The sequence below is a fragment of the Homalodisca vitripennis genome, chromosome 2, assembly GCF_021130785.1.
Source record: "Homalodisca vitripennis isolate AUS2020 chromosome 2, UT_GWSS_2.1, whole genome shotgun sequence".
Taxonomy (NCBI): domain Eukaryota; kingdom Metazoa; phylum Arthropoda; class Insecta; order Hemiptera; family Cicadellidae; genus Homalodisca; species Homalodisca vitripennis.
Window position 1 is genome coordinate 45,768,481 of NC_060208.1, and position 6,680 is coordinate 45,775,160.

At 34.2% G+C, this 6,680-nt stretch overlaps 1 protein-coding gene across 1 annotated transcript in view; it reads left to right on the forward strand.

Annotated features, from left to right (window-relative positions):
• LOC124356176 (phosphoribosyl pyrophosphate synthase-associated protein 2) overlaps nt 1–1,159 on the forward strand; it is a 46,580-nt gene extending 45,421 nt beyond the window's left edge. The window contains exon 9 of the mRNA XM_046807351.1: nt 460–1,159. The gene's annotated coding sequence lies outside the window, so the exon portion shown is untranslated. The remainder of the gene's footprint in view (nt 1–459) is intronic.
• The last annotated feature ends 5,521 nt before the right edge of the window (nt 1,160–6,680 follow it).

The following is a 6,680-nucleotide window of genomic DNA, read 5'->3' on the forward strand; positions in this document are numbered from 1 at the left end:
TTACATGAACACTTGACACATATACAATATAGTGCTAAATAATAAAAATTCTAAAATTTTTAGGTATTAAAACAGTTTGTTTTGGCTCTATTAGAATTAATATAATGTATGGTTTGAAATTCTTTTTGGAAATTCATCATTAAGTAAATTATGAAATAAAATTACATTAAAGAAGGCAATTCTTAAGTTGGCATCAATTTTGTTTATTCTTATTCAAGACTTTATTTTTGTGTAGTAATAAAACAGATTTTATGTCCATATTGTAATATCTGGTATGTGATCTGGTAATAAATGTTTATTATTTTACAACATTTTAAATAATAGTATTTTCAAACACCTCAAACACCTTGAATTTTTTTATGGTGCACGCCATGAATTATCTTGAATGTATTTTAATTTCTTCAGCGTATATGAGTGGACATCCTGATAATAGTAACTCATAATTTGTCTCCTTTTCAGGTTTTCAAGCTTCAAGTAATGCACATTTCACTGTTAACGAAATCATCTCTCCACTAAGACTGGATGCTGTAATTTTGCAGATTGCTGTTTTCTTTTGTTTTATAAAAACAGACTTGTTTTTCACACATACATAAAATTTAACTAGTATCGATAAGTAGGTAATGAAATGCAAGGAAGTATTTTTATGCACTTAATCTAGATTTTCTCCAAAAATTTATTATGTGCCTGTAAATAATTTTTCTTTTTTATTGTGGGTTCCTCTGTCTATGTATTCCTTGTGATAGCAATGGATTTATTACCTTGGTATTATTATTATACTGGTATTTTTTTGTATAGCTTTACAAATTTTGATCACATGAAATGTCTTAGGAGCTTATATACTGTTAGCAATGTCAAGATAGTTGATTAAAAGTATTACATAAAAACTACATGTGATGAGGTGACCGAATTATTATCAGTTTTTATTTATTTGGAACATCAATCTTGTATTTCATTTTGATCAGAAAAATACTATTTTTATACAGATTTTTTTTATCTTGTATACTACTTAAGATATGGAGTATTGACAGATTAGTGATGTGGTTGAATGTGAGATGGTGTCCTAAGATGTACCATGATGGATATATTGTTATATGTATGTTTGTATTTTGGTGTCCTATTTTATTAAGACATTATCAATAAATGATATCTTCATTAAGGACATAAGTAGTAATTTTTCCCCCATGTTTTGCTCTTCTTAATTTAACTATGAGATAAAAGAGATTTCCTGTAATAAATATTGGTTAACCTTCCGGTGAATCACTATGAATCCACTCAACAGGAAGCCTGGCACTTAAGTCCAATCGCCCCTAACTGCTTTATCAATGTTTTGTACTGCCATCATATGGCTGCTTTTGGAACTGCTAATGGAAATATCTAGTAAGAGTATTGTCCTAGTTCATTGAATGTTTTTGTCTCTCTAAGCGTAACATGATGGACAGAAAAATAGGTGTGCCATTGTGCATGTACTGCGGGATTGCAGCTAATTAGATGTGTCATTCATGGAGCACGGAATAGCTGATTTGACGTGCTGTCACTCGCTTGCGGTGGCTGATGTTTGTTTATTGTTAACTGGTGACATTTTTGCTCAGTAACTTACTTTATTTTTTTGTAATTGAACAATTTAAACAGCTTTAACATTATAGACTGTTACATTATTAAAGAAAATACTTTACCTTGCCGGGTTGTATTGTTTACAGATGTTTAAACTACAGCAGAAGAAAATAAAGTTAGTAATATAAAGTATTATAAGTTTCCTTTACACAGATGGTTCACGCCTTGACTCTAGGGCAGGATACGGAATACACAGACCAGGAGTCAACATGGCTGTGCCCCTAGGAAGACATGCCAGTTTTTCAGGCGGAGGTCATGGCAATAGACTCATGTTCCAGAAGACTCATACAAATGAGGACAAAAGGATTAAAAAACCTAATACTTTTTGATAGTCAGGCTGCATTGAAGGCACTTGATACCTGTTCGTTTGATTCGAAAGCGGTCTGGGAATGTAAGAACGCTCTAGCAGAGCTGGCAATGAATAACAGAGTAACACTCGGTTGGGTACCGGGTCATGAAGGCATTCATGGAAATGAAAAAGCAGACATCCTCGCCAAAAAGGGAGCAGAATCCACAATGGTGGGGCCTGAGCCAGGTTGCGGGATAGCCTTCTCCAACATTAAAGCTCTGGTCAAAGATTGGGAAAAGGGATAAGACACAATAGAGTAGAGCCTCAGGATTAAGAGTATCCAAATTGTTTACCTCTCCTTACGTTAAAGGGTGGACAGCTCTCTTAGATCAGAATAAGGAGGATATAAGACTAATATTAGGAATGCTGACAGGACATGGCCCTCTAAGGATGCATCTTATGAAGGTAGGTCTTAGCCAGACTAATGAGTGTAGACTCTGTGGAGAAGAGGAAGAATCAGCAGAGCACATTTGGTTAGATTGTCCTGCCATCTTAGAAACTCGGAAAAGATACCTGGGAGAATATCTCCTCAGTCCCAAGGATATCAGAGAACAGGACCCCTCAAATCTGATTGGTTTTTGCAAAAGCCTCAGACTTTGAGGACACAAAATTAAAGTAAGGGAGGCGCAAAGGTCCTTTTAGGAATAAGCCCGGGGACAAACTGTCCTTTTCCCTCAGGAAAAAAAAATAAGTAAATTTCCCAAAATTGACACATACAACACAGTGGATAGTTGCCAGTAGGAGATTATACCACTTTAATTTAAAATGCTACAATTTGTTCTGAACACTTCACAGACTGCTTTTTACTGTCTTGCTTTAAAAACTCTTGTTTTTTAACTATATCCCAAAATCTTACGGAAACCAAACAAGATGTAGTCGTGGCACTTAAGCTTCCAAAGTCTAAGCAGAATATTAGTGATATCAAAGCAGGTGTTGTGTTTGATATAAACTATCAGTTCGCTTATGGGCCTGTTAAAGAAAAGTGGTTATGTGCTACATATAGAGAATAAAGTGAAAATAATGGACAGACTGTCTTATTTTATTGACAAAATGCTTGTATGTGGTAAAAAAAGATACCATCTTCCTTTTTAAAAAGACTTTATTGTAACAAACAAAATTCAATTTGTTTATTTAAGTAGTACGTGCTGCATGTCGTCATACATTCTTACATTAAAGTTAAATAATGATGTTTTAGAAAGTTTCTTTTCTTACAGAAATATGGGAAAAACCTATGATCACTCAGATGCCTTACAGTTTATAATTACAGATGCAGTGATACATCATGGGGAAGCATTTATCTAAGTATTTTTTCTTTAATATAGAAAATTCAACCAAATGATGAAAGTTTGCAGAGTCCTTCATGTTCTTGTCAGCTTTTATGGCAGTGTGCCTAAAGTAATCCTGGGCAGTGCTACAAGTTACTTTTGTGTGATCATGTTGTGCATTCATATCAGCAAGAAAAATTGTGTTGTTTGTTTTTTAATTTATTCATTTTTTCCCATAGTAGCCTAATCTTTGCATCATACAAATTTTCAATCTTCCAATTAGTCCTAACAAACAAGGTTCTTATGTAAATGTAGATTCTAGCCACTATACATTTTAAGCAGTAGTAACTGTTGTTTTCTTCAGTAATCAATCATAAATTAAAGAAAGAATATTCACAAATCAAGGCGGGTGATTAGGTAATGCTTCTGTGGAGATATCACTTCGAGATTTAGATAAAACCATTGGTGGAGGCCATAAATTCAAATTGAATAGAGCAGTTACACAAGTGACATTTATTGAGGAAGCCAAGTGGAATGAGGTCCACTTACGAGGTATATACAGAAAGTAATTGTACTGAGGCTCTTCCAGCAGGAGGGATTTCTTTATACGTTTAGGCTACACTACTATGTAGATCTCTGCAAGACCGGTTCAAGGTCACTACACTGAGACAATACGTTTCTTTAAAAATGTTACCCCAATTTCCCACCAAGTGCGAAATACGCATTTTCATCTGTTACCTAATTTGGAAGAGAAAAATTCCAAATGATGGAGCAGAGAAATTGATCTGAATGCAGTTTGTAGCGTCTGAATAAACTCTTGCCCAACCTCCACTCGATTCAACTTGTGTTGGTCTGTGAGCTGTTTTGGGACTCTCCTCGCAGACATTTCCCAATAGCTTGGGGTTTCTGTAATGGTTTCATGCTCGTAGCAGAGATCTGGAAATTTGCGGAAATGTCACAGAAAGTTCATACACAGTCAATATTCAATTGTTACGGAGCACATTTTCAAGAATTTTTTCCAGAATTTCATAAGTTACAATTGAAGGTTTTCTGCTTCTCTAATCATCATGCAGGCATATGACCATTTGTAAACTCGCAACACCACTTGAACACTTCCTACGATTCATAACTTTATCACCATATGCAGAGTTTACCTCTCAATAAAACTTTTTCCCTTCCTAATGAGATACGTAATTGATGACGCTGAGTATTTCATGGTTGGTGGGAGACTGTAATGATATTTTTCAAGAAATGTATTGTCGCATCAACAATTCTCAATGTACTGACGTCGAACTGGTCTCGTTGTGGAGGGAAGAAATTGGGCTACACGGCAGTGTAACCAATATGTCAAAAAATCCCCCAGGCCATGAGAGCCTTAGTACACTTACTTTCTGGAAGAGTCGCACAATAAAGCTCACACAATATACAAAGAATATAATTTATTAATGTAAACACATGATAACAATGTTAGTTCTGTTAAATCCATACAGTTCCATAACATAAAGCTTGAAAACATCATTGAGATTACAACAAAAACATAAATATATAAAGTACAGTAAAGCTATAAGGTAAACAACATTACACTACAAATACTTGATCTTACTATATAAATTTCATAACATTCTATATTATCAATCTATTAGTTATAAAACTTTGCTATTCAGTATTAGGAGATTCACTAATCACAGCTAAAAATGTATTGGAACTAAATTTTATCTTTGTACGCAATACATAGATTACGTCAACAATCACAAACGAATAGGCAGCTTACAATGTAGAAAAGATTCAACAATATTACATGTATGGCATTGGCAACACTTTTAGTAAAGTAACAACTAGTTGGACAGTGCTAATATAAAAATACATGAGGCCAAACCAAGGACTGAAGTTGGATGAAGAGCTGAAAAAAAACCAGAAATTTAGTCAAGACATAATTGAATATTGGATTTACAAATAGATCTAGGGGTAAGTAGAGACAAACCGGGTGACTAACATTTGACATATATAGTTCTTTGTACAACTAATTTACTTTACAAAGTTAGTTTTTTAGATTCCTGGTTTATTCAATAACATGTTAATAATATAATTTTAGATCAAATTATGATAAACATTTTTACTTCAATAGGCACAAAACCCCATGGGGTAAAAACAGATGACAAATCTATTTAAATATATAAAAGTATTTACTCTACAGCTAAAAGTGTGGTTTGAATTATATATTCCATTAATTTCTCTTTTCGTTCAATGTACAACTTACAGTGCAACAGGTCAATAGATAGATCAATTTAATAAATAAAAACAACATTGTGCTGATTATTACGTATATGTGATTAAATATTGGATAATGTGTCTTATTAAACAAACTACTAACACAGTCTAAAAAAAAAAAATTAAAAGAATAAAAGCATCTGTTTATAAAAATTTAAAAACAGAATTCAGCTCTCCTCATGTAGATCCTGGGAAATACTATTGTAAACTGATATGCACAGTTGAGTTAGACACCCTCTAAAAAGCACTTGTGCCTTGACCAGTGACAGATACAGGTAGGTTGTTGTTTAGTTAGTCAGTTTTATGTTTTGTCCGTGAAGACGTGCATTGTTGTCTGGAAAATATTTGGAATTCCAATGAGGAAGCTTTATTGATGTTGATAGTGTTAGGTAAATGTTTAGAGGACTACATAGCTGCTGCTGCTCTGTACACTCAAAGTTACCTGGACCATGAACATCATTCACTTAAGGTTTGACCGTAAACATCATTCACTAAAGGTTTTCCAAGACTTACTGGTCGTTTCTGCGAAATCGAACAAAGTGATTACAACAAAAGGAAACAGCTCATTAGGTCTATAAGGGATTATAAAGCACCAGACGTTTAGGGCTGCGGTTCAGCTAAATCCATGTTACGCATCTAGAAGAGTGACTTCTGATGCAAGAATTAGCCAACATGGATAATAAAGTGTATCCATACCAGATCTCACTACATAAAGAACTGCATAGAGGCAACTACCTTCTACAAATGAACTTTTGTATGTAGGCTTGTGATAAAATGCATGAATAAAAGATGATTTTTTCCCCACAAGGTTTTATGGTACAACAAAGCAACCTTACAGAGCAATAGAGAAAAGAACCGTCACAACACGTCGCTCTGGGCTTTTGAGAATCCCCACTGGATGGGAGAGGTAGACAACCAAATATACTGGACTCTCAATACTTGGTGCGGTATTATTCTTACCCAAATTGTTGGCCCACTATTTTTGAAGGACACTTGGACGGAAATATGCACAACTTCCTCATTGATTACTTACCTAATTTATTGTTGAATATTCCTAAACAAATTATCCAAGAAATTTAGTGCATAATGGGGTGCCAGCTCACTCCTTAATTTTTAACTTACAGCAAAAACAGCAGTTCAAAATGCTCTAATGCAACAAAACGACTTGAAAATTAGTATTTTGCCAC